Here is a 15,736-nt window from a genome sequence, read left to right as displayed (position 1 = left end):
CAAGCCGTCGCTGAATGTGTTTTCTTTAGTTTCGATTATTGTGCAGACTACAACGCAATATCGGCCTACAATCGAGCCTATCCACAGTCATGGTACATACTCAATTTCCTTTGAAAGGGTATCTAAAGGGAAATCGCAAAGGACTGTGAAACTGTTGTACATCTTCTCCCATGTTAGCTCAAAGTGACTTCTATGATATGCTAGCCCAAGCGCCTCTTCTTGAGCCACAATGGCGTCTATTTCCTATATATTTATATACAAATTAGGACCCACCCACATTCTGCAGCCTATCAACGACTGGGTCTCAAACAAGCTCATTGCCTTTTCGTCAGGAGCAAAGTCGAAGTCAAAGGCCGTCTGTAGATTGTGCGCAAGGAGTCGGGTGGAAGGGATTAAGGAAACTCTTCTATTACATAACGAAATTTCAGGCAAGACGTCGGTATAAAGAACTTACTGCAAATTATTATGTATGCCTTGTAAAAAGGAAGGAATCCTTTTGGAAGCAGCACAAACAGCGGGAATCTCTGAAGATTTTCTTTCTGTCAGGTTACTTACACTAGCTGCCCATTAGGGTTAGCGACTATATTGTTGCCGTGTATGCAATGTGTGCTGCTTTTGTCGGATGTTTCCGGACGACAGTCCGTTAAGCAGCAAGGCCTCAAATGGGAGAACCAAGTTTTGGAAAGGAGTACCCAAAATAAACAAGCGGACGCTTTCAGATTTCGTTGAAGGTATGTTTTTTTGTGTCTTAAAGACACATAATTTACATGACATAAATAGCATCACCCCACATTTAAGAGTGCTTGTTGATAGCAGGCCAACCAGTTTGGCACGGTAGTTCGATAGATAGCTAATGGATATGTAGCTGGAGAGTAACACCAACGGAGATAGCTTCGATAGCTTCTAGCCAACATGCTCATTTCGGTGTACATGGAAATGCACAGCTAAGGTTAGTGTAGCTAAACAGTTAGCTTGGTATTTATTTAGTATGAGACGCTGGTCTTCATCAGTTTAAGAAGCCAAATACTTTTTGGCTTAGTTATATTATTTGCTCCTTACAACAAAGTAACTTTAGCTTTATTCACAGCTTGGTTTACTTCACTTTTGGTAGCTATCTGACGTTAGCTACTTTTAGCTAGTTAGCTAGATAGATAGAAATGCCTGTCTAGTTTCCACGGTGGTATGCACTGGTTGGTAGCTAGTTTATACTTAGTTAGCTATCTTAAACCGACTAAGCATGGTTCTTACTTCGTCTTGTTTTGCATAGTAGTTAGCTGATGAGCTTGTAGTACCGAGCTGATGAGCTTGTAGTACCTAATATTCAGTCGTGATTTTACAGAGCTGCACTTTAGTTTGGTCTTTGAGATTTTTTTTTATTGAAACACCCCAACTGCTTTATTACTAACATATCTGTTGTTGAGAGTGATGTCCCCAGTCTGTTTATAGCAAGGATAGTCCTGCGTCGATCATGCTTTTGTTTTGTGGAAAATGCATGTCATCAGAGCACATTTGCAAGTGCCAAAATCAATGTGAAAGGTAGCTGGGCAATTCAATGCAGTCAGTTATCCTTGTGTAAGCCTTGATGTGATGAAGCAGTGAGCTCAGATGTGAGCCTTTAGTTTATGTGGCATAAAATTCATTCTGTATTTGTAGTAACTCCTCTTTGCCACAGTCGCATTTTATTTTTATTTGTGTATCCATTTAGAGGATGGTGCTTACACGTTAAAGAATACCTGTCCTAACTGGCAAGATGTAATACTATGGATCCCTTCAGATCTTGCTTCAGAACATTTTGAGGGTGCATTTCACAGGCATGTGATCTTTTACTGTTTTCTTCAGTTGCTGATATATTAGTACAAATTGTTTTTTTTTTGTTTGTTTTGTTTTGTTGCTACAAAATGGTTTGGTCACAAGTTTGTTCTGACGTAATATCAGATCAATACCGATCTCATGAAGAGATTTCACTTGGATTTGACGTAATGGTGCGTTGAATTTGACACGACTGTTGAAATAATTCAACATTCTTTTTGAGAAGCAGAAGTGTATGGTGCAGTTGCAGTGCAGGCAAAATGCTGCTGCACTACTGGTGGCAGTATTTTTCCCCTAGTTATTGAATAGACTTCAATTTATTGAACTATAATAAATTTATACGTTAAACAATATGTTAAACAATGTGTACTTTTTACCCACACTTTTACTCAGCATTTGTATTTGCTACTGTTATTTTACTATGAGTTTGTTATTGAGATATGAAGCAATGGTGGGTTTGGAAATGGTTGAAAAATAGCACAGATAAATAAAGTGCAACTGCACTTTAAGGTTTGCTTGAATGCTTCAGCCATAACAAGTCATGCAATTAGCAATACAATTGGATTCACATCAAATGGGTGGGTAATGACCCAAATTACAATTTGTGTGTGTGGCTCGCTAGTCGCTGTCTATTTAATGCTTAGTTTTTGCTCTCTTAGATTGTAAATAACAAATAAGTTAAAATGATTTCATTATTAAAATCACTGTATCAGTAGTTTAAAACTATTTTTTTTTAGTAAATCTTATCAACACATTATTTTAAAATAAACCTCATAAAATGATGTTGAGTGAATTGGTACATAAGTGGAAAAATCCATTTAGAACATGAGTAAACAGGTGATCGTGTAAGTAGTGTTGGTTACCATATCATCTAACATAAAATATTTTAAGAAACAAACTTGTGCAATTTAGCTAAGTGTCTGGACATCACCATCTCAGGTATTATAGTAGTCTCTGCCAGACAAATCTAAGAGGTGCGGCTGAAAAATTGGACATTCTGTTGTGTGTACTGTTGAAATTTCTAGGACCAGAAGAGCACGAAGGAATAAATAGGAATTAGCAAAACTCCTACAATTGAAGCATCGTCACACTGGATAGCTTCTTTTAAAAATCAACAGTGTCATTGATGACATTCAATGCCACTTAAAAATGAGTAAAACAGTGAGTTAAATTTTGGTTTTATATTTGAAACCGCTTGGTTAACAATGCTGCCTGTGCAGTGGCATTATAGTCTGACATACACAGTGCTAAAATGCTTTACATTCAAATATGTTGTATTCTGTTTTTGCAGAATATAGATAAGGGAATCTCTCAAAAAATATGAGAAGGGGAGTGTTTAACACATTCTTTTTATGCATCCATTTGTAATTTTGCATTTAAGAACATAATTTATCATAGTAGCTATATTTGTTTCTTAAAAGCAGTGTAGAGTACATGGCAAGATTAGGCCAGTCTGTTGTAAACTTGCTAAATACAAGACCATTTGCAGTGGTCACACTCACTATCACAGATGGTAAATGAATAGGAACATAGATAATATTGTTATGTGTAAGTTCTTGCAGCAGTTTTGCTTATGACTTGACTTCACTGCAGTCTTGCAGCATTTTACTCTAGGGCATGAAACAAGGGCAGGACCAAATGTTCAGTAAACGTCAAAGTACAGGAGCCCTATGATTGGAGCCTGATTTAGGAAGGCTCATTTCCTGTTGGATACCTTATTTTAGGCCTTCTTGTGGGCTGAGATTTCTGATGCTCATTGAAGATGCAAGACAGCTTGGAGGCATCATACTGGAACTTTCGTCCAGAATTCCCCTTGATTGTGGGTTTCATTTCAGGTCCAGGCTAGGTCATCTCCAGACATGGCCTCTCTGTTTCCTCTCCCCTCCCCACCCTGCCATATAATGAGATGCCCTGGATGTAGTAGAAAGAAATAAAAACCAGTGTGGACAATAATGCAGGTCCTTCATAAATTCTGATTGTTACTCTGTCCTCTCTGTCTACTCTGAGCCTCATCATGCCACTGTTGTTTTCACATTAGCTGCTGGTGTTGTTTAGCCTCACTTAGCTCTGACAAGATGCTGTAGCTCGTCTTCACCACAACCTCAGCATCTTGGTGCTCAGGCTTTGTTTTGAAGTTGCTTTTGTGTACTCATTTGAACACACTCAGCAAGAAGAGAGAAGTTTCTCTGTGAGAAGGTGCCACCACATCCTCCCTTTTTCTCGCATTATGCTGAGGTCAGTGTGCAGGGAGTGCAGCAACCCCACTCTAGTGTGCATGGTCAAATTACCAGTGCACCACTGTTTCTTTTTACTGTATCCTCTCCCTTCTGCAAAGCTGATACAAAAGCATCACTATGAAGTATGAAAGGTGTGAGAGCAGATGATTCCACCTTGACTGTGTAATGTTTTTGTTTGCTTTTTTTTCTTCTGTATGTTTATGCTCTTTACCACCACAATTCTTACTGCAGTATGTTACGCAAGTTTTTGTTACATTAAAAAGCCTAATTACAGTTTGCCAAAATTTCCACTTCAGTCGTTTATTATTTTTGATGTCTTCTTAATTGTGCATCTCATATTTATTGATTTTGCAAAATGTTTTTTTTTTTTTTTTTAAATAAGCAAAAGTAAGCCAAACAGTTGTTTCAAAGGACCCTGAACTGATGGTATGATTCTACTGAGTAAAGCCATCCATAGAGCAGCCAATTTAGAGAACTATGAATTGATTTCATGTTGTTAATTTTCAGATAGTTTTCATTTTTAATCATTCTTGTTTGATGTCAACATTCCAATTTCAATTAAAATACATGTGATACAGTTAAATACGTACAAACTTATGTTTATTCCTGCATGTTGCTGAACAGCAGGGAATCTTATTTAGAGATTTATTTTTTTATTTCACAGACTCATTTTGTGCTTTTACTTGTTTGACATTCTGTTTCTTTTTTTTTGCTCACTAACCATAGGTCAGCTTATGGTATCACATCAGTAAGCCTTCAGTGAGCCTCAGTCTGTGCTCTGAATCGGGATATTGGGGCTACTTTGAAATACAAGAATATCATTTGATTTTGTTTCCCTGCCTTGTCACTGAAGCCCCTTTCAGACATGCACTGAAAGCCGGAACTTATCTAGCCATTAGCTGGAGGAGCTGTATATCAGAACGCAAATGTCTGAATCAGTCGGACTGGATATGAGACAGACTTCACTCTGCCAGCTCCCTAGTACAAAATCCGTCTAATGTCGGATTGAGCCCATGTATGAATAGAGCAGGTCATGTTCCGGAGAATCCACGGCGAGCGTGTGGGCGTATTGATGACGTTTCTATCATGTGACTTGCCTGTATATTTCTTTCCACTCTTTCATTGATATTGCGGATACATCCAAATACATACTATTTTGAGTCCAATGATCGTTAAAGAGATAGTTAGCTATAGTTATAAATCTTGTCTCTTACGATGATCAATAACGTTGGTTAGCAGTTTGTTATCTGGTTAGTAGCTAGCTAAGCTGTAGCTTGTACATGTCTCCTGCACGCTCTACTCGGGCGCCGCCCCTCGCCTAAACCGACTGGAATATTTCCAATATGTGAGAACGCATCTATCACGTTGTGTGCTACATGTGTGAAAGGGCAATTCCGGCCAATGTCCGGACCTAATATTCCAGACATTTGTCCGGAGTTCATATGAGAGAATGATTGCACAGTAGTCCACTGATGTTTTGTGTCAGGAAAAAAAGATAATTTCTAGAATCAGTACTAATGCAATGTGTTGTGTTTTTGTACAATTCAAGGATTAAGTAGAGGGGTTACCAGGACATTTGTAATTGCAGGCAAATTGACTTTCATACTGTTCCCCAACATAAAGCACTTGCTGTGTAGGGTTGTAATGTGCTGTAGTAGCACCAGGTTAGTGAAAGCATGGCAGGTTGTGATTTCTTAATTTTTGGGTATTGCCAGTCAAATTTTTCAGTAAAATAAGCAGTTTGCCCTTAAGAGAGCTGACCACTTGTTGGAGAAAACAAATTCCCCATCCTTTTTACACGTACAAGTGATACATCAGAAACTGGCTATGCTACAATTTGAATGCTCATTCAGAAGGTTTCTAAGTAAATCAAAAGTGTATAGGCCAACAATGTCCAGTAAACAAATGTCTATACTTACACACTGTACCTTTGGTAATCTTTAACCTGACCACTTTCTTGCTTTCAAAGATGTACCATAAATATCTGTGGCATCAGTTGTGTATCACAGAGAATACTAAGACTGTTTGTCTCTGTTGTAACTCATTTCCAGATCTGTAGGTTTCCTTTTGGCTCATAACTTGGTGTCTATACTTGTCAGTTGGATAGAAGCCCAAATGGCTGAAACATAGTAGTATTTGGACACTGAACTTATCAGAAATTGGGGGGGGAAAAACAATTTGTTTTCTAGAAAACAACACACAGCTTCCACATTTGAATACTTTTTGATAAAATTGTCAGCAGGTTTTTGTGGGGTATCTGTAGAAACCATGCAGGTTAATTGGATTGTCTTGTGTTATTTAGATTAGTGTCAATCAATGGGCAAATCTATCTCCTCTCTAATTTATTGGGAAACATCATTAAATAGTTCTTGCCATCAAGCCCTAATGAGATTGCATAGTTAGGCTGAATGCAGAACTGTTTTATTGAAACACTTTTCCTTATATTGAATGTCCACTTCCTCACATGTAAATGATTCATTCTGTAATGACACCATTGCAGGAGACTGGGTACCCAGCCAATATGGAAGCATTTGTGGCAAAGTATTTCTATTGGTGCTATCAAAAATAATCAGCTGAATTGATGACTGTTTTTTATGGGAAGGAAAAATTCAGAGTGGTGTACTGTGTCCATTTTTGGTTTTGTAGAGGAAACAGAGGGCAGGTCTCCCTGTACACATCTTGCCCTCGTGCCTGTGCCTGTTTGTCCACTGTATGCACTTTTGTACGTCGCTTTGGATAAAAGCGTCTGCTAAATGAATAAATGTAAATGTAATGTAATGTCTCAGGTTGGTTTTGGGGAAAAAGGGATTTAGCAGACATCCATAAGCCCCTACTCACAGCCCTCATTGTGTCTGTTTATAAACAGGAATTGCACTTGCTGTCCTTGCATTCCTTTTTTTCAAGCGGTATAAATGTTTTATAACCTTCGTCTCTCACAAGACCCTTCAACAGACAAATGTCATTTAACCGGTGCAGTTTTAAAAACAGAATGGCTGCAGGCCCTCCTTGTACCCTGGGATATGGAGCTGAATTGGGGCAGGGGGGTATTTTATGGTGTAGTATTTCATCTGTTCCTGACAATGACTTTTCTGTCCTCAGTTCCTAACACCAGCTCTGCAAAGGTTCTCACCTGCCTTGCGGTTTTTACTTTGCCAATGTACAGTATTGCTTTAATTTCATGCCTGTGGCACCTATACGTCTGGCAATGCAGTGTTAGTCTTAACTGTCACATAACATGAAAAAGGTTGAAGATAACTTAAAGGGTGCTGCTGTTGTACATTTGGACAATGTTCTTAAACCTTACATTCACTACATTTGCAGCTAAATGAATGAATGAATGGATGTAATGAATGTGAATGTAATGCAAAGGAATAATGTGTAAAAATTGAAGCTCCTGTAAGTTGTTCTGGATAAGATTGCTGTGCAAACGTAATGTAGTGATTGCTGTTGCAAGTTCTTATAAACAGGAAAGCATTGGTGTGTAATCAGACTGTCTTCTTCACATTTGCAGGTTCACTTTGAAGTTTCACATCTTTGAGCGCAGTAACATAAGTGAACAACAACCAGAGGGGAAATGGGGAAAATTGTTTTGATGCAAAAGGTAGTTTATAATCCGAATGTTGTCATGTTCAGTCCTACTTAATTTCTTATATTGCATGTTGGGCTACTTGACAATCATGGTTGGACATGGTTGTCTTACCTTTAGGATTTTGAGCATAGTATGACTTCACAAGGGATTAAATTTCATCTGGTGAATACTTTTGTGGTGCAGTCAGGGGCTTTGTTGCATTTAAGTGTGTACATTTTTTAAAGGCATGCTCCATGCAACATTGAGTGCAGTCTTGTTAAGAGGTAGATGTTTTTAGGTAGGAAGAATCTGCTTGCTCAAGTCTATACAAATCTCTTGACTTTTACCTGCAAAATTGAAAGGCATATTCATTTGTATTATTCAAGTGTTTTAAACATCAGATCCCTTGCCTCTCTGATCATTGGCACATTTGCTCACAGAGTCTATTCATAGCAGTGCTGCCATTTTATATGTGGCTTTCGAGTCTTATTTTGTTGCACTACATGGTCGTAGTGTACATTTGACTAATATACCCCCTTCACTGTGTGACCTAAGTTTTTCAGTGAAAGGGAAGCCTCATTTCTAATGGGAAGGTTTTTTCGTCTATCAAAAGTTAAGCAGGAACGTTGGTTTGGTTGCTGACAGTTTGAATAGTGGCTCGGTAGAAGCTCAGAATTGTGTGCGTGTGTGTGGGGGAGAGCTGCAGCTTGGCTAACATAGGCAGATCTGAGAGAAGATGATCACAGAGAGCTGGGGGATAGGAGGAGCCAGAGACAGCAGTTGATATTTTGATTGACTCTCGAAAGAACTTGGTGATTCATTATCTATACATTTTGCTGAGTGTGTCTCAGCATAACTGGCATCCCAGGACAGCATCTACTCGGTTTCTGTGGTTATCCCCCAGAAGACCGATCTAATATGGTAGTGATCCCTGGAACATGTTCTGGATAATTATTGCAGACACCCATGTTTCTTTAGCCATCTTGAGGACACAGTTTTTTTTCACTTTTCCTACAATTTACAATTAACAGTTTGGTATTTCGCAGATGCTTTTAAACCAAAGTGATCTACAATTAGAAAGGAAGCTGTGGCTATTTGCTGTATACCTAAATCCTTAATAGAAATGAGTCTCAGATGAAGTCATTTGTCTTTGCAGCTCCTCCTCAGCCCTGAATGTTTTACACTGCTTCACTGTGAAGAGCGTATCCGGTGTAGATATATGGTGGCTTAAATCAGCTCTGAAGAGAAAAGACTGAAAAATGTTAGAACTAACCATTGCTGTGGATTTTGTGATGGCTCTAGTGCTGTGATGGGAAAGCCCAGACTCAAACAAGACTGCTAAAGTGTTTTAATTATTTTCTTTTTTCTCTCCTGTCCTCTACCCTCATAGCTGCTGTTTTTTTGTGCTTCCTTTCCTTCCTTGTGGTGATGAGGTGGGGGTGGGGGTGAATGGCCTGGCTGAATCACAGTCATCTGGGCCTGTAACAGCAGTGTCCTATTGATGGGGCAGCTGGAGCCATTGAATCAGCCCATTTTCATTGAAATCCAATCACAGGAAGGGGTCGAGGGCAACGCGTGACTGAAAGGCATACCTAACCATGGTGAGGCAGTTCACTGCTTGTGTCTGTTGCTGTTGTCATGGTCTGAGACGCTGCCATAACCTTTACTCGGAGGCTTCCAGGGAAAAGTGTTTATGGTCACAGATATCTGGTGCACCAGGGTTGTACATTCATTTCCCTTTCTGTTTTATTTTTGATTTTAAAATTATTTGAAAAACAGCTATAGATATATGCAATTGTGGAACTTCTCTAAGAAGTCTCATTTTCCATGCATATAGTGCATTCATCTGAGTTAGCTTTGTATTCTGTGCTTTGTATTCTATAGCATTACTAGTTATGATTGCAGGCATACATCTCAGATGCTGACATAAATACAGTGGAAGTAACCATCAGGATGGTGATATTGCAGGGAACATAGATAGCTACATCTGCAGAACTCCTATTACACAACCCACAGTACTGATTGTGTTGCGTCTGTGGGAAGGTAACATTCAATTCCTAGCAATCTGGTTTGCAAAGGTTTTTTTTTTCAGGAAGTTAGTAGTTAGCTATGTTTCCTGTGATATCACCACCCTAGTCTGTATTTTTTGTCAGTTTTAGGTAGCTATGTAGGTAGCAAAATGACTTTAGCCTTACCTTTCACAAAGTGGTCACTGCATACACGAGCATTTTCAGACTCCGCTCCACCAGATGGAGGTTTTTGATCCATGTCTGCTGCCGTTTCTCTGTGAGTTTTTTAAACTTCTCCCCTTTGTGTACCACTATTTTCAGGACTCGAAAGTAGCCCTTGTTTTTTTCCCGATTTGATTGGTTGGAACAGCCATAAAAACCATAGGCATTGCTGCAGTGCTGATGGTCATTGCCAACTTGCCTCAGAACCTGCCTCCAGTTGCCAGCCCTCCATCTGGAAAGTGCGCGGGTTTGTGACGTCATATGCAGAGAACCTATGCGCAACTGTCAGAAAAACATGCCGGCATCGATAAAAGGAATTGATAACCTCGGTGGCATACCATTCCGATGGATCGGACAGTTTGGAGCTGGTTCTCAACTGGAACTGGTTCTGGATTGCCATCCCTAGTGAGGAATACAGCTTATGAATTTAACACCGGTTTCGGATTGGTACTCGGTATTGGCCGATACCCAAAGGCCAGGTATCGGTATGGGTATCAGGACTGAAAAAGTCGGATCGGTGCATTCCTAGTCACAGTAGATTTAAGTACCAGTTTAAACTAAAAAAGTATCTATTTTCCATTGCAAATGTTACAATGCCTATCTGCTAGTGTTTCTGTCCAATCAATTTCAGTAGCAGGCTGTTACACACATTCGTTTGCCTGTTTATCTGGAAGTGTTTAATAGCGCTCATGCACGCTGGAAAAAACAACAGTGTCTGGCCATTACTCTCCCAGCTGAACCCTGGCTGTATGGTCTTTGCCATATGGTTATAATACTCAATCAAATGTTCTTCGTTTCTCTGTTTTGCATCTTAATGGTTTTACCACTCTCAAAGCCTGTGAATGGCATTTTTCAGACATGATGGAGGAGTATTTTTTTCCACACCCCTACCAGTGTCATGCTGATTCCCACAAGCACCATGCTGGTGGAGGAGGAAGCGTGCCTGTTTTTAAAGTGAGAGCCACAAACACTATTGTCAGCATCCTTCAGAACGGAGCCCCGGAAACAGAGGCTTGTCTAGAGCGTAGTGTTTACACTGGAGACCCTGGCTTCCATTTAGCCAGGCTCAGGAGAGGCAGATCTTTATCAGTGTTGTGTGTGTGAGCGTGTGTCTGGGTGCTGTTATTATGGCACCACCGTGAAACGCTACATCCCACAAAGTAGCCTGCATTTCAAGCCTGTGTGAAACTCCCATATCACTCTTCTATTGAATCAACCCAGATTGCTCCTGTTTGTGTGGTGGGCAACACACTGAATCACTTGCCAGTGTATGTGGGCAGGCATTTATCTCTGGGGGCATTTCATAGGGTTGTTCCTGGCAGAGATTTCAAGGTGATAACTCCACTGGATAAAAGAAATGGTTCTATTGTTATGAAAGATCAGAGATCAAGCAAATTGCCCCTGTCTTATGGAGAGCTATTTTAACCTTTGGTTTACCTATTGTAAATCACATTTGGACTATGAATATTTCAGTTGTAGGGCCAGAGCCGAAGTCTATTTAAAGCAGCAGCTGTTACATTATGGATGTTTTACTCAATGAATAATTAAATTGTATGTAACATCATTATTTTTGGAACTTTGGAAGCTGCAGAGGCATGGTGGCTGAGAACCTAGAGCTGCTGTGATGAGTGTGTTAAACCTCAGTGGGGTCTTGTCCGACCTTCTCCCCTAGTCCTTTGTCAGAGAATCATTCCAAAGTTGGCCAAGGTACAGTATGCTGTGACATGAAACATGCTCCTAAAGCCATAGGGTTGTAGTTGTATATTAGTTCCAAATTTGTGTGAGTTTTTTTCCCCAAATGACCAGCTCCAGGTAGCACCACCATAAAATTACCATCACAATTCAGTTTGATGACTACAGCTCCTTACAACACAATGATATTGTACCGTATGTTGTTCAATTAAATATTTGAATTATGGGGTTTTGAGGCTTACAAATATGGCTCTTAATTTGGATTCCTTGGGCAGTAGAAAGTACTATGTCAAGACAAGCCTAAATCTGAGTCATAGTTTTAAAATTACTGTTTTTTCAGGAAACAGAATAAACAAAGATGGCTGAATTGGTCAATAATTTTATTTATTTTACTCTATGCAACCAATAAACATTTTCACAAAAAACACTTGGGGTGTGCCTCTTATCACTTTGCATCTTCTGATAGAGTGGCAACAGGTTCTGAGATGGTGTGTGTTGGGTGCATTTCTCTTCAGATGGGTAGGGTCTTGGTGTTAGCTCCTGTCCTAAAGAAATGCTGGAAATGAGCTTAAATGTGCAATGATTTATGAGTCTTTTACACTAAAGCTAAGGAATGCTATCTAGCCAATAGGACAGCTCTGGATTTCCAGATGCTTGACTCCTAGATGTAGGCTCCTAGCCCACAGTTTCCATTAGTCTCATCAAAGCTTGTGGAGTGGTTTCTGTGTTCCCCATTGCTCACACAAAGATGTGGCTTGAACTAAATGGTGAGACTCAGCCTCTGGATTCTATAAAGACTGATAGCATCCTCCAAGCTTCTCTTTCTATTTCATTTGAGCTCATTTGAATTCTGGAAGTGGGGGCAGAGAGGGGAGCATGATAGTGGAATGGCGGTCATTGTAGCAATTGATATGCATATAATATGCATAGGCTCTTGAATCTCAATCATGTTCTGTTATACTGCAGGGCAGAACAGGCTGTGTGCCAGCAATTTACTACAAAGTCTCACCTCTTTGCATTTTTAACAATTTATTTTATTTGATGATTTCTATTATTTTTATATGGCAATTTTGGCTGCTTTGATATGATTGTATAGGCTTATATGTTTTCCATATTTGCCTGTCTGGCAATTTTTGTGTTTCGTTAAATGCCATATTTCAGATTGAATGTTTTGTGCGTGATGGGGTTTGTGAGGTTAACATTATTGTTTTTAGCTGGTAAACCTGCCCAAAAACCTTGGCAGGTATCCATTTGGGTGAGTATCAATGCCACCCCTATATTGTTCTGAATGTATCCAGTAAAGGTAATTTAAACAGTCTGGTAATGTCGTATATGCACTTTGACAGCTGCAGCTAACCTTGCTGGCTTGCCATAAGCTTGAAGTGCTTGCTGAAGGTTGGTTGTATTATTATAACATTAATATTTTGGGCTTTTTTTCCCAAATATTGATCCTTGGAATTATCAGATGTCTGATTGAGTGGAAAGCAGGGAGAAAAATATTAAGGGTTTCTGTTCTCCATAATGACAGCCTAGTGAAGAAACATAGTTGTCTGTCTGCAGAGATAGGTTGTATGTGGTATCTTTAACATGAGAAGAGGAAGAGGTGGAGGAATGCGGGTGGGCCTGCTTTAATAAGTAGATGTCCATGCACCATGTCTACAGGATGTGTGTGGGTCAGGTGTCACATGTGGAGATGGCCAAAACCCTATCCACACAGCATGCACACAGAATCAATGCATCTCAGATGTACTGACTGGCTCTGTCCACATGAACAGGTGTCACCGGATCAGTTCATTAAGCAGCAGAGCATGGGGACATTATTTGTTGCTGTTGGTTTAACTTGTAGCAGAGGAGCGGGCATGTGGGTTTCTTATCTGTGGTTTGTTTTCTGCAAGGAACTTTTTTGTCTGTGCATCTGCATTTGTGTGTGCTTGTGTGCATATGTGTGTTTGACTGTGTGGGTCTGTATTTACGTGCATGTGTGCGTATGTGTGTCTGTCCATCTGTGTCCATCTGTGCATGCATGTCTTTGTGCGCCTGACTGTTTACGTGTATGTGTGTGTCTGTGTGTGTCCGCCTGTGTCTGTGTGCATGTGTGCATGCACCTGTGTGTATCCGTGCACGTGTCTGACTGTGTGTGCGTGTGTGGAGGTGGAGAGGCAGCAGCCCTTAAATAAATAATGCTCTCTCCACAGCAGTGTTCAGAGAAATACACTGGCACTCCTCTACTTCTCCACACACATTTTTTTCTCTTCTCCATTGCTGCTAATTTCTTTACATCCTTAATGCATGCATGTCCAGTTCTAGGCAGGCAGGTTTCCGATGAGGAGAGAGTGAGAAATGGCCAGTCCCCAAGCCCCCTTCTGAGGGTTTGTTTTCATACTGTGGAGGAACTCACACACCCTGTGGCACTGAAGGGGAAGGTGTGGGTGTGTGTGCAATGTGTTTGTGGGACAATGGCTTTTCCACATCTGTAAAAAACAAAAAAAACAAAAAAACAAAAAACAAAACGCAGGGATAGGGACAAGCATCTTCCCTCTTTCATTCCCCTTTATAGGCCTTACTGGAATCTGTCCTCTCTCTGCATTCAGTGGCAGTGTTGGTGCACCAGGCACTGCAGCCCTGTTCATCTCTGAATGTTAAGTGTTTGCTCTTTTTGAGGTCAGATATAGTGGGACAGACCTGTGGTTTGTACACATACTTGCCACTGTGTTTGATTCAGTGACATGGATATATAAAGCCACAATATTGAGTTGTCGCTTTAAGGAGGAGTAAACAAAGTTCTGTTATTGTTGAAAGTCAGTTCAGTGTAAGGGAGAAGAGCTGTGAAAGGAATCAGCAAAAAATGTTTTGCTCTTGGCAAGGGGTTCTTATTCATGCTTAATAATCCTACAATTTCTACATATGGGCAAAACATTGCTTTTGAAATCAAAAAGCGTAAGCATATTTATGACACTCTCAATTATAAGTGGACAAGGTTATATGTTGGACAATGCTAAACACAAAATGGATGTTTTGCCTGCTTCTGTTGAGTAAAAAGCACTCAGATTTAAAGAATAAATGTCAAATGTCATGTCTGAACCTGCACCTACCTATTCAGTCACTGAGTGGCCTCACCAAAGAAACTATGTAAATCCATGGAAGATATTGCTATGGTGACAGAGCAGCTGGTAGAAAAATGAGCTATTGGGTGGAGTCAGTACAGAGAGCTTGTAGGGTTAATTGGACGCCACATCTTTTCCCCCTTTTTCTTCTCTAATTGGGTGATATATGATATAAAATGCTGCTCCCAGGTTTGCCAGGCATCTCATTGTCAAATGAGAGGCAGAGCTTGTGCTTCATCTGATTTGAAATGTGAGCTTGGCAGAGCAAGGCTGGAAAAACACATTCAATGACCCACAATCTACCTCTGCAACAGCGAGAGAGGGGTGTGTGTGAGTGATGAGGGCGGCTGGGATGGGGGATGGGTACAGACAGTCCCTTAAGAGTATTTCACTCTGAGTCACAAATAACTGCCTTCAGCTAGGCTATGTGTCTGTGAGCAGGCTTGACATTTAGGCTGTCTCTGCCTTTCTGAATGGGGTTCCTATAGTGGGGGTGCTGTTTCTGTTGCTTTCCCATGAGAGTTGCTGCTGTTCTCGGTCATTTTCATTTGAAACTCATATATTGACAGGTTAAAGAAGGAAAAATAGCATTGGCAGCTCTCAGAACTTACAAAATATGATCTGCAATAGTAAATGAATTGGGATATTATTTTGAAAGCGCACCCCTCCAACCGTTGTCTTCAGACAGCACTGATGTCATTTCCTCTCCCTCATGACATTTCTTTATCTCCACAGGGAGAAAAGAAGGGTGCTGCTTCCTCTCAGAGAATTCAGCTTTTTTTTCTGATCGACCTTGTGGATGAATACAAAGTGTAGCCAGGCTTTTCAGAACCACAACCATTGAGACTGGAGAATAGACTGTATTCCTGTGTATTGATCTTTTCGGACGGAGCTCTCCATTACATATGCATTACATATTTTTCTTTCTTGCCTCTCCACTCAGCCATTAAAGTCACATTGTCATCTGTAAATTGAAAGAACGATCCGTTACTGTGCAGAGTCTACCAAAAAATGCACTACCCAGATAGCAGCACACAGATTTTTAAATTGAGGTTAGTGTTTGAATATTTCGCAATGTATGTTTTGCAGTTCAGA

The 15,736-nt window shown here is 40.2% G+C and overlaps 1 protein-coding gene across 2 annotated transcripts in view; it reads left to right on the top strand.

Annotated features, from left to right (window-relative positions):
• The first annotated feature begins 339 nt into the window (after nucleotides 1–339).
• The window catches only part of LOC118781594 (ankyrin repeat domain-containing protein 11-like), a 105,610-nt gene continuing 90,213 nt past the window's right edge, over nucleotides 340–15,736 (top strand). For both annotated transcript variants that reach the window (XM_036534582.1, XM_036534581.1), the window contains exon 1: nucleotides 340–731. The gene's annotated coding sequence lies outside the window, so the exon portion shown is untranslated. The remainder of the gene's footprint in view (nucleotides 732–15,736) is intronic.

The sequence above is a fragment of the Megalops cyprinoides genome, chromosome 8 (assembly GCF_013368585.1).
Source record: "Megalops cyprinoides isolate fMegCyp1 chromosome 8, fMegCyp1.pri, whole genome shotgun sequence".
NCBI lineage: Eukaryota > Metazoa > Chordata > Actinopteri > Elopiformes > Megalopidae > Megalops > Megalops cyprinoides.
Note: the sequence above shows the minus strand (reverse complement) of the source record. Positions and strands in the feature narration are given on the sequence as shown.